The following is a 21,477-nucleotide window of genomic DNA, read 5'->3' as shown; positions in this document are numbered from 1 at the left end:
TAGAAGCTCCCCTGAGCCTCAGTGTCTAAAGATCTTACTGCAGTTTCATTATGTAGGCTTGGTTGATTAAATTTTTGAAGCTCTGTGCTAAGAATTAAAGACAATGTCAGATGTATTCTTTACTATACCACGTCCTCCAGTACTCCCCTAAAACACCCAGGAATCTTCCTCTTCCTGATTCAGAATTTCTATCCAATTTCTTGTTTTTTTTGTTGTTGTTGTTTGTTTTTTGTGTTTTTTGTTTGGTTTTTTGTTTGTTTTTGCAGTTGCAAGATTTAATAGAGTGAAAACAGAGCTCCCATAAAATGGGAGGGGACCCAAAGGGGGTTGCCATTGCCAGCTTGAATACCTGGGTTTATATCCCGATCATTGTCCCTCCCCCTGTGCGATAGATGATTGGCTATTTCTTTACCTCCTGTTTTAGCCTAATTAGCATTTTAGTGAGCTCTCTTTACTACCTGATTGGTTAGATGTGAGCTAAGTTGCAAGCCCCGTGTTTAAAGGTGGATGCGGTCACCTTCCAGCTAGGCTTAGGGATTCTTAGTCGGCCTAGGAAATCCAGCTAGTCCTGTCTCTCAGTCCCCTTCTCAACAGGAAAACCGAAGTGCTGTTGGGGAGGTTGGCTGACAATCGCTCTGTTTCGTGCTGAATTGGGCATAGTAGGGGTCGTGCGGTTGAGATTTCCTCAGGAGGGGTGCCTTCGATGTCATTAACATCAGGGCATGGGCTAGCAGGCAGGTCCAGGGGTCTGCGGTAGATCTTAGTCATGGACTGCATCTGGGGCTCCATTTGAAGAACTATTTGTAGTTTTACAGCTTCGATTCTGGAAGAGACAAACTTAACAAGGAGGTTAAAGATATAAGAATTGAAATGTATGGCCTGCAGTGCAGGGGATTATTTCTTTGACACACTCCACAGGCTCTGACTATCTGCTTGATAGTTTTGAAAAGGCCTGGTCCAGTAAATAATAATTTGACCATCTGATGGTTGCTATCAATGACTAAGTGAAAGGTTTGGTGAAGGGTTTTAAGTAATTTCCATTGGTTAGCTGCAGGCAAAAGTATTTTTCCTTCTTCGGTGGCTAGCCATTCTGAGGGGAGGAAACTATGTCCTTGTGAGGTTCCTCCTTCTATTTCTCCTGCTGAGTACTAGGGCTTGGTTTCCTGGAGGGGATTACCCCATACTAGGGGTCCTTCTATAAGCATTTATTTTTGTTGTTGTTGTTTTGAGATGGAGTCTCGCACTGTCGCCCAGGCTGGAGTGTAGTGGTGCGATCTCGGCTTACTGCAAGCTCCGCCTCCTGGGTTCACACCATTCTCCTGCCTCAGCCTCCCGAGTAGTTGGGACTACAGGCGCCCACCACCACGCCCAGCTAATTTTTTTGTATTTTTAGTAAAGACGGGTTTCACCATCTTAGCCAGGATGGTCTTAATCTCCTGATCTAATGATCCACCTCTCGGCCTCCCAAAGTGCTGGGATTACAGGCATGAGCCACCATGCCCGGCCTCTATAAGCATTTCTAGTGAAGGGTCCTGCCTTGCAGCTCTTTTGGCTTCAATATCCGCTTGGCAGTTCCCTTCTATTTCCCTTTCCTTTCTGATGACCCTGGCAGTGTAAGACTGCCACCTCTTTAGATTTCTGTGTAGCCAATAATCTCCTAATGGCTTCCTGATGTTTGATAGGTGTTTCCTTGGGAGTTAGGAATTCCCTTTCTCTCCATATTGCTGTGTGGGCATGGAGGACTAAGTAAGCACACATACAGTCTGTATATATATTTACCCTTTTTTCTTCTCCTAATTCGAGGGCCCGAGTGAGGGCTATTAGTTCTGCCAGCTGAGCACTAGTTCCTGGAGTGAGGGGATTGCTTTCAAGTATTCCATTATCACTGACCACTGCATACCCTGCTTTTCAAAGTCCTTTTTCTACAAAGGAACTTCCATCAGTATACAAGTTGAGGTCAGGATCAGTCAAGGGAACCTCTAGAAGGTCCCCTTGAGCGGTGTAGGTTTGAGCAACTACTTGTTGACAGTTATGTTCTATTTTTTTCTTCATTGTCTGGAAGAAATGTGGCGGGATTGAGTTGCACAAGTGTGCAGTCGCAGCACTGGCCCTTCAAGTAATAGAGCCTGATATTTAAGCAAACGGTTGTCTGATAGCCACAAGTCTCCTTTAGCAGTGAGTATGCCATTCACATCATGAGATGTCCACACAGTAAGATCTTTTCCCTATATCATTTTAACTGCTTCAGGTACTAAGACTGCTCCTGCTGCCACTACCCATAAACAATGAGGCCAACCCTTTGCCACTACATCAGTTTCCTTAATCAGGTATGCCATGGTTGCAATACACTGGTCCCTTGGACCTGTGTAAGGACTCCTAGAGCTATTCCTGTTTTTTCTGTGACATATAAAGAAAAGTCTTGCACTATTGGCAAGCTTAACACTGGAGCTTGGGTTAGGGCCTTCTTTAGGGCCTGGAAAGCCTCTTCTGCTTCAGGTGTCCATCTTACTAAATGGGTATTGGCTTTCTGAGTTTCCTTAATTAGTGTATATAATGGCCTGGATATTTCGCTGTACCTGGGAAACCATATTCGGCAGAAGCCTGTTATGCCAAGGAACCCTCTTAGTTGCTTTAGGGTTTTGGGATGAGGATAAGCCAGTATAAGCTGCATATGTTCCTCACTGAGGGCCCTGGTGCCTTTGGATAATTTTAGCCCTAAGTATTTAACCTGCTGTGAGCAGAGCTGAGCGTTTGGTTTGGAAACCTTTAGCCACAGGTGGCGAGGAAATTTAAGAGTGCCTGGGTGGCTTGATGGCACAAGGTTTCTGAACGGGCAGCTAAAAGTAAATCTCCATGTACTGAAGGACAAGAGTGTCCAGGTATGAGAACTGGCTCAAGTCTTGAGCTAATGCCTGGCCAAATAGATGAGGGCTATCCCTGAACCCTTAGGGTAAAACAGTCCAGGTGAGTTGAGACGCTGGGTTCGAAGGATCTTCAAAGGCAAACAAGAATTGAGAGTCAGGATGTACAGGGATGCAGAAAAAGGCATCCTTAAGGTCCAGGACTGTAAACCACTCTGCTTCCTCTGGTATTTGGGAAAGCAGAGTATAAGGGTTAGGTACAGCTGGGTATAGAGGGACAATGGCCTCACTGATAATCCTGAGATCTTGCACTAACCTCCACTGTCCATTGAGTTTCTGTACTCCTAAAGTTGGAGTATTGCAGGGGCTACTGCATGGTTTTACTAGGCCTTGGGCTTTTAGGTCCTTAATCTTTTGGAGTCCTTGGTGGGCCTTGGGCCTAAGGGGGTACTGCCTTTGGTAGGGAAAGGAGGCGGAATCCTTTAGTTTAACTTGAACAGGACGGGCATTCTTTGCTCATCCATATTGTCCTTTTGTTGCCTAGACTTCAGGATTAATTTCTTCCTCAAGCAGGGGACAACAAATAGGTGTTCCTTCTTCTATGTTCACGTGTATAATCACCCCTGCTTTTGCTAGAATGTCTCTCCCTAACAAGGGAGCAGGGCTTTCAGGCATAATTGGAAAAGCATGTGAAAAGAGTAAAGTTCCCCAGTCACAACTTAGTGGCTGGGAGAAGTATCTAGTGACTGGCTGTCCTAGGACCCCTTGGATAGTGACAGATCTGGAGGACAGTTGTCCAGGACAGGAGTAAGACTGAGAAGGCCAAACCAGTGTCCAGGAGATAGTTAATCTCCTGGCCCTCAATGGTCAAGCATTCCCGGGACTCCGTGAGGGTGATGGCATGGGCTGGCACTTGCCCTGGGCACCCTCAGTCCTGCTGCTGGATCATCTGGTTAGTGGCTTCTGACCCGGAGGACCTTCGTTCCCTGGGGCAGTGGGCCTTCCAGTGATTCCCTTGACATAAGGGGCATGGACAAGGGGGTGGCTTATTTCTATTCTGACAATCTTTTTTAAAGTGTCCTTGTAGACCTCACTGGAAGCAAGCCCTTATTAAACATTTCATTTGCCCAGCCTTTCCGTGTTCCAGAGCCTCCAAAGTCTGCTTGCCTAAAGGCCATGACTAAAGCTGTGGCCTTTTTCTTATCTCATTTGTCCCCATTCCGCCTGCTCCTCCTGATCTTTATTGTAAAAAACTGAGGTTGCCAAGTTCAATAGGGTATCTAAGTTTTGCTCCGGGCCTAAAGCAGACTTTTGAAGTTTTTTTCTAATGTCTGCAGCTGACTGAGTGATTAACTCATCCTTTAAGATTAGTTGGTCTTCAATAGAGTCAGGTGACAGAGAAGTATGCTTCCTCAATGCCTCCCTTAGTCTCTACAGAAAGGCAGTAGGATTTTCTTCCTTTCCCTGTGTTATAGTGGACATCATTGAATAATTTATAGGCTTCTTCCTAGTTTTCCTTAGTCCTTCTAGCATGCAAGTTAGCAAATGTCTGCGGCACCAATCTCCATTCTGATTCTGTGTCCCAATGAGAGTCTACACTGGGAACTGCCTGCTGGCCTGTGGGGAATTGTTCTCTTTCCTCTGTTGTCATCCTATCAATGACCTGACTGGGATACCAGAGATCACCAAACTCTCGGGCTGCAGTTATGGCAGCACTTCTCTCATTTGGGGTTAGTGTCTGATCTAGCAGTAACATTATATCTCTCCATGTCAGATCAAAGGATTGTCCTAACCCTTGTAAAACATGAATATAGCCATCAGGGTTATCTGAGAATTTACCTAGGTCTATCTTCTACAAGAGTTTCCCTCAGTTATTGACTCCCCATTGTGTTTTTTTCTCAATCACCTGTGAGGAACCATCTATTGTCCTGTCCTGGAGGGAGTTCCTCCTAGGTCTGGTTGGACTTTTGTATGGTAATTAAGATTTAAATTGCCTGTTAGGAAATCTGCTGGGTTAAGGGAATTTAATGTTAAATTATCTTTTTCTAACAGAATAGCCCCATACTTTAAGATTTTTAAGTTAGTAAGCTACTCTTTTTGCTTTTTTGACTTAGGATAGTTCTGAACTGGAGAGGTGTGCTCACAATGAGGTTTCCTCTAAAGGCTAATTTTCTACTTTCTTCTGTTAGCAAAGCAGTTGTGTGTTTGGGCCATCTGCGGGTTCCTGGGTTAAGGATTTTTTTTATAGGAAGTCTGCTGGTTGTCAGTGGCCTCAGTGCTTTCAGGATACGCCCTTGTTTACGCTGACAACAAAGGGGTATTGGAGTGTTACAGGGTCACGGAGAAAAGCTTCAATTATCAATTATAGGTTTTAAATTTACGCTGGCTTTTAAAGAAATAGGGTACACTTTTTTCTTTACTACTTCTATCTTTCTCTTTCTTTTTCTTTCTCCTTTCTGTCTTTGTAGATGGATTTTGGAAACACAGTGGAAGGATGTTCAGTTGTTCCCCCATTTGCCACTATAGGAATATGTGCCTCCCTTTTATTTACTCAATTTGCTTTCATCCTGATCTATTATGTTGTTGTAGACCGAGTTCCTGTTGTTAAAGTACTGGGTTATCAGTTCTAAGGCCCTGGCAAGGGTGTTGGGGAATGGGTCCCACATAACTGCCCATGTCGAGAGCTGTATGCCTAAATTGGGAGGGACACCAGGGACAAGACTCCCTGGGTTCATAGCCTAGGGACCTAAGGATGCAGTGTAGAGCTTCCTTAGATCCCTTTGGAGATACAACCTGCTCTAATACTTGGGAGAGGAAGTAAAAGTCTGAAGCATTAGTATCTAGGAGGCATGGATTGGAGGAAGTAGATTCAGAGGTAAGGAGAATTTTGGGGCTACACTTTCAAGAAAGTCATGGTCAGGACCCAGGAGGTATGGGTCAGAAGGAAAGGTAGGGGTGCACACATGGGCAACTGTTGAGTAGAGACTTCTGGCTGCGCCATGATCTCAACCAGCTAATGCTGGAGTTTGGGACAACAGCTCTCTGCCTCTAGTCGGCCCTCGGCTTCGCCAGGAAAATTGAAAGTGGAAGCTGGTTCCAGGCAGACCAACGCTCCCAACCCAGAAGGGTTGGGGTTGTTAGACAGCCCTTTCCCAGAAAGTCTCACACCTGAGTCTTAAGTCCAGTGGCCACACTAATGGTTTTTAACCAGCCGACAGGTGCCCAGTATTTTCCTCCAATTCTAAGGAAGGATAGGATACAATAGTAAGCAAAAGTGGTCCAATATTACTCACCACTTTGGAGGTCCCTTCGTGGTTGCCAAAATGTTACCCAGGAGGTCCTTGTTCTTAGAGTTCCCAAGATGATGGAAGGCTGCATCCAAGATGGCAGCAGGCTGCTTCCAAGATGGCAGCAAGCCTCTTGTTCTCTGACCTGGGGTTCTTGGCCTCACGGATTCCAAGGAATGGAATCTTGGGCCATGTGGTGAGTGTTATAGCTCTATTAGAAGCTGTGAGTCACGGAAGAGAACCGTGGAATCCAGCGACTAGTGTTCAGCTCTATTAGGATGAACCCGGGCACTTAGCCATGCAGGAACAATGGTGAGCCTTTAGCCCGATCAGGAGTGGCAATGGGCACCTCACTGGATCCAGAGTGCAGTGGACACCCTGCTGGATCCACAGGGGTGGAAGTCAGTGGCAGGTCTGCGATGGCAGCAAACAGCAGTGGTGGATGGCAAGCGAAAGCTCAGCCCAAGCCGTAACAAACACGGACCAGAAGAGTGTGCACTTGCAAGATTTAATAGAGTGAAAACAGAGCTCCCATAAAATGGGATGGGACCCAAAGGGGGTTGCCCCCAATTTCTTGTTAGAGGCTATTCCTCCTCTGGGTTTTCTTATGCACACTGGAGCTGGACCTCTGCCAAATGCTTGTTAAAGGTGATTACAGACCAAGGGCTTATCTACAGTACAGTTCACTCCTGTTGTTTAAAGGATCAGTTAGATATGAAGGCATTTCCACATTGATGACAGGCATAAAGTTTCTCCTCCATGTAAGTTCTCTGGTGTTTATAAAGTTTACAGCTACTGCTGAAGGCTCTTATGCATTCATTACATTTCTAATGTAGGTTCTCCCAGGTTGTCCATAGTCAGAGAATTGACTGAAGGCTTTCTCACATATCTGACATTCATACGATTTTTCTCCCCTATAATTCTTATTTTTGGTGTGTGTGTAAATCAAGTGAGAGCTCTTGATACAGGAGATAGAAAGAAATTATTTAGGCAGATAGTGACGGCAAAAGAGTCCTTGACAGAACTTCCCTTCTAACAAAAAGCAGCCCAAGAAATCATTTCTTTTTTAACAAAGAGAAGCCTGAAAGATTGAGCTGCAAGCATCGATAAGGAAGCTAGAAGCTTGAACTGGGGGAGGCCTATAGCTACACCCATAGAAAAGGGCTACCGGGGCCAGGCATGTCCACCATGGGACTCCACCTTCCCTTTTTTTGTTACCATGTACACAGTCCAAAAGAAACAAGCAACATGGAGTAGCTACCCACCTGCATAATAAAAGATTGGGGGGGGGCTGCCAGAGATTCATGCCCTGTGCAAATGGCACAATTGGTCCTAACCGGATTTTTGTGCCCTATGTAGATCAGACACCATCTTCTCATTAGCTCATCTATAAAAACCCCCTGCATTTCACCACACATTGGCAACCCATTTTCCTGGGACCCCTCTCTGTAGCAGAGAGCTATTCTCTTTCTTTCACCTATTACAGTTCTGCTCTAGACTTCACCCTCATGTGTTTCCAGGTCCTTAATCTCCGTGGCCATGAGACCAAGAACCTCCCCACAGACAACGAGGCCACTTCACTCTCATCTAAAATCCTGGTCACAGTCACTTTATTTCTTTAGTGCAAATTCTCTCATGTTTACTAACCAGAAATTTGACCATACTCTTCCACATAAATGACATTCATATCATTTCTCTCCAGTGTGAATTTTCTTGTGTTGACCGAGGGATAAAGGATAACTGATGACTCTTCCACCATCATTACACTTACAGGATTTCTCTGCAATGTGAATTATGTGGTGTGAATAAAGCTGAATTCTCAGGTGGAATTCTTTCCCACATTTACTATATTTACAGAGTTTCTCTGTCATGCAAGTTCTTTGGTGTGAATAAAGGTTACACTTTGTCTGAGATGCTTCCCAAATTTATTGCATTTATAAGGTTTCTCTCCTGTGTAAGTTCCATGGTGTGAATAAATTTGGTGTTCTGACCGAAGTGTTTCTCACAGTAATTCCATTTAGAAGGTTTATCTCCAGTGTGGATCTTCTTGTGTTGTCTAAGGCCAGAGTATGTACTAAAGACTTTTCTACATAGATGACATTCTTATACTTTCTCTCCAGTGCAAGTGGGCTCCTGTTGTCTAATGTGAGATCAATGATTAAAGACTTTCCTGCATAGATGACATTTATAAGGTTTGACTCCAATGCAAGTTGATTTATGTCAATGAAAGGACTAGCAGTCACTGAGAATCTTTCCACATGGATTGCAGGCATGGGGTTATTCCATGTGGGTTATCACATGCTGAGTCAATGTGGAGCTGGGATGGAGATTTTCCCACACTCACTGTATTCAAGGGCTCCTCTCCAGTGTGAGTTATCTGTTGTTGGGAAGGTGACAGGCTGCTGAAGGACTGATTATCCTCATACTTTCCTTAATTTCTCTACATATAGATTCTGGAGTGATCACTTCGTGATAGTCTCCAGTCAAAATCACTTCCATATTGCTATATGCAAATGTATGTTAGTTACACACAGACTCTCTTGCATGCACAGAGATTTTCTCTTTTGTAGCATCTCAACGGTATAACTATCTGATGTATTTTCAAGGCTTCATTATGTTTCAGAGATGATGTATGAGCCATGTCTATGCAATTGTCCTTTTATAAAGAATTCAGGTTATAATTTTGAGCTCAGGTTAATTTCTTTCCTAAATTCAAATATCCAAAACCATATGAAGGGACACACTCCCAGCTCTAAGTAAAGCCATGTGACTGTGCTGTGTTCCTAACTCAGCCCATCCACAGGTCTCCAATCTGGAGGAACAGGGTTCACCCCCATGAAGCTTATCATTGACAAGCAGGTAGAGGGACTCCTTCCTCCAGAGAAAGTGTATGGATACCATTTCTTGTTTTTAAAGGCCACCCTGCCTGCCTAAAATAATTGAAAAAATTAAATTGCTAGACTGGCATTAGGAGAATGAACACACTGAAAAGGATACAAGGCTCACGTGGGTAGGTTTCAAATACTGGCTCTCACATGGGAGAGACATGTGAAATGGAGGAATACACCAGTGACTAGTAAGACATTTGAGGAAATTAAAAATTTTAAAGTATTTTCAAGAATGAAGAGAAAAAATAAAGATGTGATATTGGGGAGGTCATGAAAAGGAAAATCATCAAAGGAAAGGGACCAGGGCAAAGGTCACAATGTGAAACTTTACCTCTAAAGAAGACATGAATATATGTGAATGAAACTGGTATATATATGAGAAATAATAACATTATGTATGGAATTTTTCTCCCAATGGCTTCTCATAGTTTTCTAAAAATATAATTCACTCAAGGTCATCTACATTCGACATTATCAAAGTTCTGTCCCTCACCGACCAGGCACCTCCTGCACTGAGCCTATCTGTCTGCAGCTTACCTGGATTTGGGCTCTGGGGAAATCCTTCCTTCCCTCCACAGCACTGCTCCTTGCTTCAACTGGGAAATCATGAATGATTTGCAGAGCTGATGCTCTGTGGGCAAAGTTGCATGGATTTTGAATTCTGTGTGAGAACTGTGTGTGATCTTTAGATCTAAGGCAGGCTCCCAACAAGATAAGGTGAGCACGGAAGGGCACCCAGGGAAGAGCACCTTTAACACCAAGGACATTGAGGGCCCTTCCCTGGAGCAGGAAGGAAAACCCCAGACACCAAGCCCCTGACAGTCTCAGAAGCAGTGAAGATTTAAATGTTTCCACAGTGGGTTGTGGAATTTATTCTCATAATTAATCCAATAAAATTAAGATCCACTGAAACAATATAGGTTCTATTTGGAAAAGAAAAATGGCTATATTTTTATTACTATGGTCTCAAACCCTAGCTTAGTGCTTAAAACAGTATTGTCACTTAGTAAAAAATTTAATCCAATCCATTTATCAAAAAAATAGTCATTGAGTTCCCAGCACTGTTCTCAATGTTGGAGATGAAGTAGTAATAAAGACACAAAACTGTGGTCAGGAAGATGTGTTCTAGTGGTTGATAAACTAGATTTAAGTAAACAAACAATATTCAAGCAGTTGTAAGTGCTGTGAAAGAAAACAGATGAGGATAGAGACAAAGTGGCATACGTGGAAGCTGCCTGGCCTGACGGGCTGAGCACCTGATGAAACCCTACCTCCATACCTGACCTTCAGCACCTGCTGTCACACATCCCTGTCACCTGTGGTCACCACACACCTAAGACCCCTGCAGCCACTGACATGGTTAACTGAGTGAGTCATTTCCCTATCACAGCATTGGATGGATGAGAAAATGACAACCCTTCACTTATGTTCCCTGAAAGGACATTCTCAATGGAGTATGAAAAAATTAATGTACATGTTGGGAAGCACATGACCTCATGATCAGTTCTTGACCTGCCATGAGCATTCCAGAGTTCTGGAGAAACAGAACTTGCACGAATACTTCCCGGACACACTTACTAATAGAAGATCCAGGCCGAGAGGAGAAATGTGCTCGTCTGCTGGCAAAGGGTAATCAACTCAGGAGAAAGAGCAAGTCCCCATGCACCCGTGGGTTCCTTGTCAGGAACTCGGCTGCCACCTGTCTTCCTCCACATTCTCCCTCAGGATAGTCTGAAAACTAAGCAGATAAAGCTGAAGAAGGATAAAGAAACCATGAGACCCTGGTCTTATTCACCCCTTCATGGACCTCCAAGCCTTCATCTGGGAGTGAGTGCCACCGGGTCCAACCCACATGTACCTGCAGGGTGATCTAAGACAAACAGGAGGAACCCTTTTTTCCCAGATCACAAGGAAGAAGGCTTTGGCTACAGCAGCTCATAAGGAACATGTGAAAATCCTCATTTTATAGAAAAATAAGAGGACAATTATAGTGTTGTATACTTTGTTTAGACCTGGTATTCAGGGATATCATGTAATTCCCTCCCTGATGGCAAATCCTAGGAGGACCTGACTCATGTCAGGTGGTGATTCTTGTTTGCACAACCAAGAACAAAACTTTGTGACTTAATACTTCTTGGTTAGGTGCATTAGCATTCTTTCCCTAACACTCACCCAACCCTGCAGAACAACCTCCCTGCTGTGCCCTGCCCTCACCCTCCCTGTCCTGTCCCACCCTACCCCTTCCTCCCCATCCTGCCCTGTCCCCCACCCCCAAGCTCCCCCCTGCCCCCACCCTCCAATGCACTTGCCCTCAATCATCTTGACTCCACAATGTGTGGGTTCAGGCAGCACCAGAGCCTCAATCATAGCTACATGCCCCAAGGCCTGAACGTGCAGCCAAGCACCTTTGGAATCTGTTTAACAGTGGACATAACAGTTCAAAGCCTCATCCCCTGTTGGAGGGTTCAATGGCTCACTATGTTAGTTTAGCAACAAAATCTCTTTTACCAAAAAGCAGCAGGAGTGAGTCCTTTCTAATGCTACTGCTGTGTCTCACAGTCACCCTAGGTCAGTGGATCTCACAGAACACAGAAGTAAGGAGCTTAGTTTTGGGGGACATTTGACTCCTTTGGAAATCTTAGTGAAATGGTAGCTGGAGTTTTGCCTTAGTAATTAGCATTGGCAGGAACATCTCAGCATTTCATAATTTATGTATTTGAAAGCATTTGTCAATAGTAGACTACTTTCTAGAACAATGTTAATAATTGGATGTATTGCATGGACAGATAGTGATAATGAGTCATGAACAGGGTGAGAAGACAACTCCTTGAGTGAGGTCTCCAAAAGAGAAAAAAATTCCCATAGCATTAGCTGAGACTCTGCGAATCACTTACTTGCATTTGCTTATTTAATCCTCACAATAATTGTGCTATTTATGGATCAGCTGTCCATATAACAAGTGATGTGAAGTTAAGTTCTAAAAGCTTTATGAATGTGACTAAGTCACATGCTACAAAATGACAGCTAGAATTTAAACCAAGGTCTGCCTATCTCTGTCTCAAATTTATACACGTGTTTGTCTTGAGAGAGGTGGGCACCAGAGCCAGGTTTTACTGGGCTATGTCTCCCGTCTGACCAGCGAGGAGAGGCTTTTCCTTGTTATCACAGCCTTGTCTTTTCAGTCTGTACACACAGTCACTACCCTACCCCATGCCCAGGTTCTACTCCATGCCCCAAACATCAGTTCCCACGTCTCCTCATTTTTACTGTAAACCAAAAAGTGCCTGAGACAGATCTTCATTGATTAGAGGTTTACTTTGCCCAGAGTGAGGATATACACAGGGAAAAGAAATGCAAGTTACAATAGGATCTGTGACCTGTGCTTTTTCCAAATTGAAACACCATGCCCATTAAACAACAGCTTTCTATTTTCCCCTGTCCCCACCCCCTAAAAGCCACCATTCTACTTTCTGTTGCTATGAATTTGACAACTCCAGATACCCCATATAAATAGAATCACGCAATATTTGTCGTTTGGTGACTGGCTTATTTCACTTAGTATCACGTCCTCAAGGCTCATCCAATTGTACTATGTGCCAGAATTTTAAGGCCAAATAATATTCCATTGTATGTTTATACTACATTTTGTTTATCCATCCAACCATTGAAGGACACTTGAGTAATGCTACTTTATTTTATTTAGAAATCCACCTAGGGATATCTCTTTTGAAATTCTTTTTTTTTCCAGTGCAAATTTCCCTCTAGCAAATTCAGCATTGGGGACTAGCTTCTTCTGGCTTGTGAAGGGAGAAAGTCCTGTGGCTTTTTGACCTGCTGTTTTATCAGTGTTTCTTGTCCCCTTGAACCTGTATGTTAAACTAGGCTTACCTGACTTTAAAATGAACAAATTGACATCCACTTACACTGCATCTTCTGTCCTTTCTCCCTCTCCACTGTATGTTTTATTCTGATAAAATGCTTTAGTTTTGTCCTATTAACATTTAAAATTTTTCCCATCTCAGCCTTGACACCTGCACATTACCTTATGATGGAAATTTGCTACCATCACAAGAGCTCTGCTTTTCCCTTATATTGGTAATGTAAAAGCAATTATAAGGCTGCATATGAAGTATGATAGTAAAGGAACTGACTTTTGCACATATATCTAAATGAATGTTGTCCTTCAGAATGATCACCTTCTTATAATGTCAGTGGAATTGTCTTCCCATCTATTTTATGAGTTTTATTACTTTACAGTCTTGGGGTGCTTTCATGGTTGATTACCTCCTCTGCTTTTTGACTCAATTTGGGCACCTTCCACCTTCCCTGATGCTGTCCTTGTCTGCAGGACCAAACAATGAAGTGGAGGTGGAGGACATGAAGAAGAGGACTATTTCATGTCAGTTTTTTTCATGTACCAGCTGCTTGTCTGCTCAAAGTACCTTTGAGCAGTTAGAACTTTAAGTTGGAATTGGTTAAGTTAGAATTGGTTGTGCACCAGAAACCCCAAATCTAATTGCTGTAACTCCATAGCCCCAGATGCGTATAGGGAAGCCATTTCTTTCTATCTTTTCCCCTACCTTCTTATTGCATCACTACATCCTACCTTCACTGCTGACTACATATACCATGTATAGTTGTGCAGGTTGTTCACTGACCGAAGGCAAAATATCACAGAAATATATATATATATATAGATATAGATATATAAAATATATGCACACACATATATGCATGTGTATATATACAGATCTATATCATAACAATTTCCAGAAAGAAGTAAAGAAGGTACATTGAGGAAAAGGAGCCTTTACCTGCTCCCTATCAAAATATCATAATGGTCTAGCAGCAGCTCTGCCTTTCAAGATTCCATGCTTGCATACCTTAAGATATCATAAGGTCTGAAAAGTATGACTTACAAGTGGCTGATACCTAATTCACAATTAGCTGATTAATTCACTACTGCCTTATCATACAGTGGTTTGAGCAAAGCCCTAGGTCAGTTTTTAGGAACTCATCATGACTGGGCTCTCACACAGCTCACTGGTTATTTTAGTCTAGAATACAAGACCAGCCTTAGACTAGACAAGGAAGGAATTGCCTACATTATATGATATGGAGGCTTTTGTTCAAAACTATCTCCTCCATTGGCAGTTTCAGTACATAAAAATTCATGATGAAATCATTGAACTGGAGGGAACTTGCCAATAGAACCATGAATACCATGAATCATAGGTTCCCCCCAGTCCCCTGTCCCACCCTGTCTCAACCACACAGGCATTACCAATATCACAGCACTTTCCTGTCGTGTCTGGATGCCCTTCCTAATCCAGAGCTTCAGGCAACCCCACATTTATACTGGAGTGGGCATGCATATAAGACCTATCTGTCAACTTTGAATTCTAGTCCAGGAGAATCATTAAAATACAAACACCTGGGAGGAAAAAAACTTTCAGTCTTCACTAACACCTCAGGAGGACCTGTCACCCCAGCATATGACGAGAGTCTCATTTGATTACTCTTTCTCCCTGTTGATCTATACAATCAACAGAATATCTGTCATTCAACTTCTAAAATAACCCTCAAAGTTATTCCTATGTGCTTTCCACCACAACTACTAGCTTTTCTTGCTCTTGTCCACTTGAATTGCTGCAGCAGCCTTCTCTGCACGAGCTTCTCCTGAGACCGCTCCCACTCCAGCCGATGCTGCTGGAAAACCTGCCTGGATGATGGGAGCTACCGCTTGAGACAAACAGTCACACCCCACTATCTGTAGACAAAAGGCCAGACTCTTATCCTGATCAGGTTTAAGAAGATATTTTAAGGGTCTTTGGTACGTCTTCGGGAGGGAAGTGGATTTTCTTAGAAAACACTTTTATTAGCAGGTATAGATGAGGAAAGTAAGTCCTCCATGGGTATGGACAAAACGAGGGAAGACAAACTGCACAGCACAGGAATGAATAGGAGTTCCAGAGTTGGGGTGAGATGCAAGGTTGTGGGGAGAGCAGAGGAGAGGAAAGGGGTGTGTGTGTGTGTGTGTGTGTGTTATGTGTATGTGTGAAGGGAAAGGACAGAAATCTGCACAGATGCCATCCCAGTGGTAAAGTGGTCAAACAAGTGACACTGCTATATGTGTGTACTGGAATCGAATGATTTAGTAAATGGATGGCAGATGGTGGGAGCCAGGTTTAGGGAGATGATCCTAAAATGATCCATGTGGCAATGTATTAGAGTTGGAGACCTCAGTAGGAACTCCTGTTTATAGACACATATTGTTATCTATAGACATATTTGTTGCTAAGTGTATATAAAAAGGTTAGTGCACATACACATATTTCTTTGCTCTATGAGCTAAGAACACCTAGAAGCAACAACACTCCAGTAGCACTAGCACACCTAGTACCCAAATCTTGGTTTCCAATACTATTCTCCAATAAAAGAAAACAGGGATCTTGGAGAAATGGCCGATTCTAGGACTGGGGCAGGAAATATACAAGATGAGTCTGGAGTTTCTTGTGAGTGCCAGGAAGTAAGAAAATGCTAAGACAAAAACAATAACCTAGAAACTCCACAATGATGGGAGTATATCAAAGGGGCACAGAAGCCAACCAAAAGAGCTCCCTATAACATACACTGGCAGAATTTGAGTGAAAAAATTAATAAAGTAGTACTGTATTATAACTCCAAGTATAAAATAAATATCCATGAGTCTATACTGATATAAATAAATGACGGAATAAATTAACAAAGGGAGAAGAGACAAACTCCTGTGCAGTAGAATTCCAAAGAATTTATGCAGATTCTCCACCCTCAAGGAAGGAAAGCATGATGCCCCACTCCCTGAGTATGGGCTGCATATAGTGACTTCCTTCCAAAGAGTACAGTATGGAAAGGGGTTAAAAAAAAGAGTAATTTTCCAGTGGAGAAACTTGATAAATACTACCTCAGTTGGCATTGATCTGATCAAGGTCCACATCAGCAGTCACAAATCATGTTGATAGGGTGAATTGTTGGTATGAAGTGATAAAAATCCCATACAGATGCAAGATATTAATAATAGGGGAAAAATGGTATGTGGTATGCGGGAACTCTTTGCACCATCTTCTCAATTTTTCCATAATCTAAAGCCGTTCTAAAAAATAAAGTATATTTTTAAAAAAGACTCAAGAATGGAGATGTTAGATAAGCAATTTTAAGTTATCTATGATGCTATGATATTAAACCCATCTGCCTAAACCAGTAAGAAGATCTAGCATACTCACTCATGCTGGGGTGATGGTATGGTGGGAAATAAAGCAACAGGGCAGCAAGGCCTTACATCTATCCTTCTCCTGAGACCCTAGGAAAGAGAAACATATGCTTCAGAAAGGGACTCCAATACAGGCACGGTTGTCACTACCAACAGGAAAACTTCTGTGGCCATGACACAGCTGGCATGGCAGGGAGGAGCAGCTTCATGGCAGGCACCTCAGGAGGAGGTCTGAGACCAAGCCTTCTTTCTCACTTTCATCAGAGGAGGATGTATCAGTTGAGATCTAGTCAGGAAAACTATTGTAAGTATTTCAAACAGAAGAAATTTAATATAGGGGTTTGGTTCCAAAGATGTTGGCAGGGTTAAGAAGCACCAAAGGGAGAAGAGAGATTCTGAAGAAGCAAAAATGAAAGAAGTGATGCCCAGAGATCAGAAGCTGTCAGCTGCAGATCAGCTGAGAAGAGGGGCCTTGATAACAGGGGTCATCTTCTGAAAAGATGTTGCCTCCCTGGGGCTGCTGAGTCCCGAATCACCCCATCCTCACTGCAGCAAGTGCCAGCAACTACCAGCAGCCACTAGCCATGGCCACGCTAGAAGAACTGACACAGAAGCATCTCTCCTCTGCCCATTGATCTTCCTCCAGGGCCCTCTCTTGGCAGAGCACAATGGCAAGCCTGGAAGATGCAGTGAGCACACGCTAGGCCCAGCAGTGTTCAGAATAGAGTGCAAAGATGACGATGGAGGCTGACACTGCTAGTGAGTAGCCAGGAAAGAAAGTAACCCTTGATGAAGGTGTGATTGATGCCTAGTTTATACTAACCCTCATGGCCTTCCTTTCCAACATTATTTATACCTTCGCTTCTTTTTTTTTTCTTTTTTTTTGTGACGGAGTCTCACTCTACCCACAAGGCTGGAGTGCAGTGATGCGATCTTGGCTCACTGCAACCTCTGCCTCCCGGATTCAAGTGATTCTCCTGCCTCAGCCTCCTGAGTAACTGGGATTATAGGTGCCCACCACCATGCCCAGCTAATTTTTGTATTTTTAGTAGAGATGGGGTTTCACCATGTTGGCCAGGCTGGTCTCGAACTCCTGACCTCAGATGATCCACCTGCCTCAGCCTCCCAAAGTGTTGGGATTGCAGGTGTGAGCCACCATGCCTGGCCAATATACCTTCGCTTCTTGTTCTCTGCTCCTCCCGCCAGAGATCCCCACTATTTCCTATGGCAACCTTTCCCTCCCCAGCATCCTTGCATTTGCTATTTCCTGAGGGATGCCCCTGCCCAAGATGTATGAGTCCAAATCCTATACTACATCCTTTCAAATTCAGCTCACGTAGGTCCTGCTCTGCAAAGCTTTCTCTCTCTCACTGTTCTCATCTGCAAGCAGAAGTATGCTAGTTAAAAGAAAAAAAAAAAAAAAAGAATCCCTGGTATGTAGCAACTGCATATTTCCATGGTGCAAATAATCCCAGAGGAACAGTTGCTAACTGTCAGCTCTTGTGAGCCTGTCAGCTGGTCCCGGCATGGCAAACCACAGTCCATGACCTGGAAGCATACCTTCTTGTTGTGAAATTCCTTAGCCATTCATGCGATCCTGTCCCACAGTGACCACCCACCACATTTTGCTATGAGTGACAGTCATTTCTGTGCAAGTCTGCACTCAACTCCAGAAAAGCATCCTCACACAGGGAAAATCACGCCTTAAAATTCCAGCCCTACTCTCCCAGCTCTGTGACTGGTAACCCTGTTACTTACCAAGCCAAGTAACTGGTAACCCTGCCACCTACCAAGTGTTGGGACACTTATCAAATGTTCAGAGCCTCAGTTTCCTCATCTATTAATGACAGCAGCAATGTAAATCAGTACAGCCATTAAGGAAGACAGTATAGAGGTTCCCCAAAAAATTAAACATACAACTACCTTATGATCCAGCAATTCCACTTCTGGGTAATGTACCCAAAAGAACTGAAAGTGGGGTCTTAAAGAGATATTTGTACACCTGTGTTCACAGCAGCATTATTCACAATACCCAAAAGGTGGAAGCAAACTAGTTTTAGCTATTCCACCATCTATATATATATTAAAACATCATATGATACATCATAAATATACACAATTTTTGTTGATTTAAAAATTAATTTTAAAAAGTTTTTTTTTTTTTTTTTTTTTTTTTTAAAGAGCAGCAACAACGGAAACCCTGCCCCACAGGGCTGTTGCAAGAATTAAATGAGTGTATTAGTAGTTTTCACACTGCTATAAAGAACTGATGGAGACTAGCTAATTTATAAAGGAAAGAGGTTTAATGGACTCACAGTTCCGCATGGCTGGGGAGGCCTCAGGAAACTTACAATCATGGCAGAAGGTGAAGGGGAAGCAAGGACCTTCTTCATATGGCAGCAGGGGAGAGGAGAGAAATGCCGTGAAGGGGAAACTTCCAAACACTTTTAAAACCGGCCAGGTGTGGTGGCTAACACCTGTAATTCCAGCACTTTGGGAGGCCGAGGCGGGTGGATTACCTGAGGTCAGGAGTTCAAGACCAGCCTGACCAACATGGTGAAACCCCACCTCTACTAAAAACACAAACATTAGCCAGTCATGGTGGCAGGCGCCTGTAATCCCAGCTACTTGGGAGGCTGAGGCAGGATAATCACTTGAACCCGGGAGACAGAGGTTGCAGTAAGCTGAGATTGTGCCATTGCACTCCAGCCTGGGCAGCAGAGTGAGACTCTGTCTCAAAACAAAACGCCATTGGCTCTCATGAGAACTCCCTTACTATCGCGAGAGCAGTATAGGGAAAACCACCTCCATGATCCAATCACCTCTCATCAGGTCCTTCCCTTGACATGTGGGGATTACAATTTGAGATGAGATTTTGGTGGGGACATAGAGCCAAACCATATCAATGAGATAACAATGAAAGTGCATTGCATAACAGTCCCTGGCACATTATAGAGGTTTAATAAATGTTAATTTTCTCCACTCCTTAGGCTTTAAACACTCTAGAAGTCATATTACAATTCATTTTTTAATTACCCTGAGTGTCAAAAATACTACCTTTGTAACTTGTTCAAAAATATGTAATCACTCAAAAATATTGTTGTTAACCTATCCACTGGAAATATGAGGGGGCTGACAGTAAGGGGAGGGGACAGGGAGGGATGAGCCCAGAACCTGCAGGGGAAGTAGGGATGGGCTGGGAAGAAACAAGGGAGGCTGGGAAGAAACAAGGGAGGCAAGGAGCACAGGGAAATGGTGCTGCCTACACCCAAGATCCCCAGAGGAGCTTGGAGGGTCTCTTTGGCATCTCCCTCCCTCAGGCTTTCTTACCTCCACTGGGTGCACACTTACTATTGCTTTTTAATTCTGGCTGCGGCTGAGCTGGACACCAGCGTCCTGGGACACCAACTGCCTTCTGGGTGGCAATAATGACAGCAGCAGCTATTTCAACTGCAGCTGCTAATGGTATTTCCATATACTTAATCCCACAGGGCAGAAGTTGGCAACAGTGTCCAGCAGCACAAAAAAATGCTAACTGGGAATGCTGGGCTTAAGGAGTTCAGTACAGAAACGGCAAATACCCCACAATTTCTGACATTTTTCATCTAATAGGATACCTATCAACTAAACCCTACCTAAAACCTAAAATGCTTGAAATCCGCCTAGAAGCTTGTCTGATTTTGCCCATAGGTCAAGTGTTAATGAACTCTTCTTTTCTTCCATTTCTGCTCCTCATCTTTAATCTAAAAACCACGAAGTCATGGAATGGGAAAGGCCTAGAGCTCCACTTGCTCTAGTTCTCTTTTCAAAAACCATAGATCTAAGGCAAACCCAGAAAGTCAGCCACGAAGAAATGCAGACTTACAAACAAAATCGATTTGTTCCAAACTGGTGTGCTCTGGGGTCCTGGCCCCTCTGGGAACCCAGGACTCAGGCTCCCATGCCAGGTGTTTTGTCACTTGGCAGCCTCCTTGGACACGTCAGAGTCAGGGAGCTGGGCTTCTCGAAAGAAGTCCACTCCATCTATGGGCAGCATGCATAGCAGTGCAATTCGCCTTAGCAAACCGCTCAGTCTGTTTCCTCCTAGTCAGGGATTCTCAATAGGTTTAGGGGAGGGGTAGGATGGAGGGAGGTTTTATCAGAATCACAGCATTTGCACTATAGTTTGAAAGATGTAACATAAAGCTGCTGCTTTAGTACCAGCTGCCACATTTCCTTTTCTTGGAGGTTTCTAATAAATCTAAAGGAGGGTGATCTATTAAGTTTAGCAAAATGGCCTGAGGTTCCAAGAGGCAGGAGAGCCGCTGCTGACTTCAATTTCTCCGTATAGCTGAAGATGAGCTCTTGAAGCCTGCAGATCCCAAATCCGGGATCTCTCTTAATGTGGCATCACACACATCTGTGTGTACCTGTCTTTTTTTCCTCCATGGGACCAGCTCTCTCCAGATCCAACGACAAGCTTCCGATTATCTGTGGATCTTCTGCTACATCTCCTTGCTTGTAATCATCATTCAATAAATGCTTTTTAAACACAGGTACCTCCTATGTAATCAGTACAGCACTCATAAAACAGACATACTCAACAAAAAGATTGAATGAAACACACACGACAACATGTTCAGGGTTTTTCTCTAGGCAGAGACAGCGCAATTTCATCTTTTCTTTTCCTAGTCTATCCTAAATTAATATACTTAGCACTGCTTTTTAAAATAATAATAAAAGACGATTATTAAAAGAAAGGCACCCCAGTTGATCATAACCAAGGAAAAAAAAACGCAGCCAGTTTTTACTTCGGCAAGGTTTAGGGGATTTATCATTTTCGCTGCCGATATTCTAACTAAGAAAAGCCAACTAAACAGCCCAGAGAACAAGGCAACTTTCTGATGCAGGCATTCAACTTCTAAGGCTCGGCCAAGTTTAGCAAATAAGTTTCGTTTCACGGCAACACCGGAATGCCCACCGCGCGCCCCCCGCCAGGCGGGGCTCGGAAACTGGCCACCGCGGTCGTGCCCTTGGGTTAGGGACGCACCTCGGCGAAACAAACCCAGCCGCACCTCCCGGCTCGCACCCGCGCGCTCTAACTCGGGGAAAAACAGACCAGAACGCGCATGCGCCGCGCCGTGCCACGCCGCCCACCAGCCCTCCAGGCCACATTCTTCGAAAACCAAGGCAAGAAAGGCGGCAACTGCGCC

At 43.8% G+C, this 21,477-nt stretch overlaps 1 long non-coding RNA gene across 2 annotated transcripts; it reads right to left on the bottom strand.

Moving 5' to 3' along the window:
- Nucleotides 1–221: 221 nt before the first annotated feature.
- Nucleotides 222–21,463, bottom strand: LOC134737775 (uncharacterized). 2 transcript variants are annotated; one of them, XR_010123026.1, is made up of 3 exons: nt 21,315–21,463; nt 16,299–16,375; nt 222–837 (listed from the first exon to the last, which is right to left on the bottom strand). It is a non-coding gene; the product is annotated as an uncharacterized LOC134737775 (long non-coding RNA). The 2 variants fall into 2 exon arrangements; XR_010123025.1 differs by lacking the exon at nt 222–837 and adding an exon at nt 10,615–10,774 and having other exon boundaries at nt 21,315–21,406.
- Between the last annotated feature and the right edge of the window lie 14 nt (nt 21,464–21,477).

The sequence above is a fragment of the Pongo pygmaeus genome, chromosome 12 (assembly GCF_028885625.2).
Source record: "Pongo pygmaeus isolate AG05252 chromosome 12, NHGRI_mPonPyg2-v2.0_pri, whole genome shotgun sequence".
NCBI classification, from domain to species: Eukaryota; Metazoa; Chordata; class Mammalia; order Primates; family Hominidae; genus Pongo; species Pongo pygmaeus.
This window is presented reverse-complemented; position numbering and strand designations above follow the sequence as displayed.